The sequence below is a fragment of the Lepeophtheirus salmonis genome, unplaced genomic scaffold, assembly GCF_016086655.4.
Source record: "Lepeophtheirus salmonis unplaced genomic scaffold, UVic_Lsal_1.4 unplaced_contig_121_pilon___fragment_2___debris, whole genome shotgun sequence".
NCBI lineage: Eukaryota > Metazoa > Arthropoda > Copepoda > Siphonostomatoida > Caligidae > Lepeophtheirus > Lepeophtheirus salmonis.
In genome coordinates this window covers 46629-50000 of record NW_027289878.1, presented here as the reverse complement: position 1 = coordinate 50000, position 3372 = coordinate 46629, and positions in this window count along the sequence as shown.

Here is a 3372-nt window from a genome sequence, read left to right as displayed (position 1 = left end):
CCCGCTGCTCATAACTAAGGCAACTGCAGCGCTCCGTGTGGAACGAAGTCGATTTTTGCTTTAAAGTTTTACGCGACGCACAGAAATTATCTTCTTGAACGAGAAAAAGTTTGACCTGGACGCCAAGTTCAACCGTCAAAATGACCTAATTATAGCTAGTCCAGGTTTTGAGGTTCTATCAGATCTAAAAGCAGTCCTCATGTTTAAATTTACAACTTTGTTGTTTATATTGGGTAGAATTTCAAGTCAACGTTTCAAGCTTCCTTTAGTTTTTCTTCAAAAGAATGTTTGGATGAACCAAGAACCCTAAATATCCAAAATTTTGTATTCTGTTGTCCTTCCTTGGTATAAATGCCGGAAGTCTAAAAAACAAACAAACTTATTTTACGGAACTCCTATGCATACCAGAGGACAAGCTAAAGATTGGTTGCAGTCTATTATTGAATTTTAGTATCCTTCGAGCCCAGATATTAACCCCTCGTTAATTTTGTTTAGGGCTATCTTGAGTATAATAAGACATCTATATATTGAATCTCTTAAAGCGAGTATTGAGTGGGAATGGGACGCATTACCTGAGTCCTTAGTGTATTAATCCTGTCAATCATTTTCAAAAAGACTCCGAGCAGTTATCAATAGAGAGGTGGTTTTATTGAATAAATTTTTAATATTTTTTCGAGTTTATAAAAATAAATATTAATAAGCTTTTCCTAACAAAATATTTAATTTTTGAATAAAGATTTTGTTAACGCAGGTCTGAACAGCCCTGCATATATAACTCGAGGGTAGAGGAGAAAATCGATGCATAGAATGAGATAAAAACCAAAATATCACTAAGATTACTCGAATTTTAAACATGTATAAATATATTATACTAATAATATTGGAATATTACTAATGTAAAGAAAAACAACAACAATTGTTAGGATGCTAACAACATAACTCGTAAACCAAAAAAATGCTTAGGATTTACAACCTTATTTAAGTATGTATAAGTGATTGGAAGATTAATCAGAATCTAAGAATTGTGAGTTTTTTTTTTTGCAATAGGGATTGGAATAAGGAAAATGATGTTTAGTTTTAAGAATGCATCAGTGATGGGACGATCAATTGGAACCGGATAATCAGGGTTTTTTTTCTAAAATATGAATCGGGATTAGCATCTAGTGATATAACGATTAATTTCAAAAATTTAATTTTTTGTCAACAAATGTGCATTTTTGATCTTTTAGTGTTAATGACCACGGTTTTTTGAAATTTTTTGTGATTTAAAAAAAAATATATTAGATTTTTTTTTTAAAATTTAGTTTTGGGTTTTAGTTTTTAAGTTTTTTCTAACAAATTCCAAAAACCAAGCCCCCTTCTCAAAAAATAAAATATATAATATTGTGAACGTCCTTGATAGCAAAATGGTATTTTTTAACTAATATTTAAAATATTAGAGTATCAGAATCGGGATTTTTTTTGTTGGGAATTGGTTATTCACTATTATTTATGTATATGTAATGTATATAGAGGAAAATAATTGACTCGCAACGATTCCTTATAAAGAAGAAAATCATATCCACAGAGAATCAGAATTTCATCATTCATATAGTTTAGTAGGGAATATTCTCATAATATGATTTAACAGTTATGGAGATATATTTTTTTCCCTTTTATTTATTTTTAAACATAATCTAGGGTTGCATTCGAGTACTACTCGAACTAAAAACAACCACTTTACAACTAATGAATGGAAAAAATAATCATTACTGATAATAGAAAATAAAAAAACCCACTTCAGATTGCTAACTAAAAATAAATGTTGCACTAATTTAAGGCTATATTGTTTACAAAATATACATTCTACAGAAGAGATCAATATTTTGTGGATTAATAAATATATCATTAATGCTCAAAAGGACTACTTAAAAGAGATTTGATGTACTAAAATTGATATTTGGAATGATTTGAATATTGTTTTGATTATGAAGGGTTTGTTAGTGTTGCCAGACATAAAAATTAATATTTTTTTTATAAACTATTATCATTATTCTGTAGGAGAGAACATATAATTATAAAGTAATCATATGTGTTCTTGAATGACAGAGAGTGACGCTTAGTATTTATTTTGGAGTTATATATGTAAGTCTTTGTTGAACTCAGATTAGAATTGAGGATCGATATTGGAGTAATTCTATACTCAATATGGAGTGATCCCATTTTTATGGGGGTGTATCAGCATAATATTTATCATTGTGATCATATTTTTACCAATTTCATGAGATCATGCCTTGTAAAAGGAAGACAGAAACAATGGAAGGAAGATACTTCCAAGAGATGTTCGAATTCGATTAAAATTCCACCATGGACGACGTGACAAGAATTCCTCCTAGGAAAACAGCCAGACTTCATTAAGGAGTAGAGTGTACTCCTTCCTTGGAAATAATATACTAGGATCGAAAAAATAAAGCAATCCATTCAAAATGAGTAGAGAATTTAAAAAAATCAAAATGAGATCACTTAAAAAATAGTAATGTAACAAAAATCTTTTAGACATGCATATTTTTTATATATATCTTTTTTTAAATTAAAAATTGAATATTTTTCTTTAATATAAGAAATGATATTTCTTCTCGCTATTCATTAGTAATAAGTTATAAGGGTCTAAAAAAGAGTATGGTTTTTTTGTCATATTTCAGCCTAAAAATGGGAATATATTGAGTTCAGAACAAGATACAGAATGAATAACATAACCTTTTTAATCATATAAAACACATTTACATATTTTTTATGAATCCTACTTTAAAATTGGTAATTGTTTTAAGTGTAAAAAATTACTCTGAACGATTACAGTCCGTCCCGAATTACTATAATTCCAGATATTTCAGAATTCAAATGACTGAGAGAAAAACTGAGATGAGTTTTGTATTCTTCACTCAAAAATAAATTCCTTTTTTTTTCCTTCTTTTTTTTTTGGCTTGAATTCATTCGTACAAAATGAGTGTTCCCCTATGTAATGAACATTTTTGCCCAACCTAATATAAGGTATTTTTTGATCTAAGTAAACGGGATGGGTGGTTTAGATGGATGGAGAGTATGGATGATCATTTGTCAGAAATAACCATCATCGAATAATAATTAATAATCATAAATACATCCTTATAATTGCATATCACAGATAGAAAAAAGGGTAAAGTAGCATTAGAACTTATTACAAGAATGTATGCAACGAGAATATGTTATTTTTGTGTACAAGTTATCTTTTTTGTACAAGTTGTAACTTGTATTAGTAGCAGATTGTACAAATTACAACTTATTCGTCCCATTTAATTACAAAATCCCTAATTTTTTATTACCAACTATTTAGTGAATTAAGTAGTATAAGCGTGA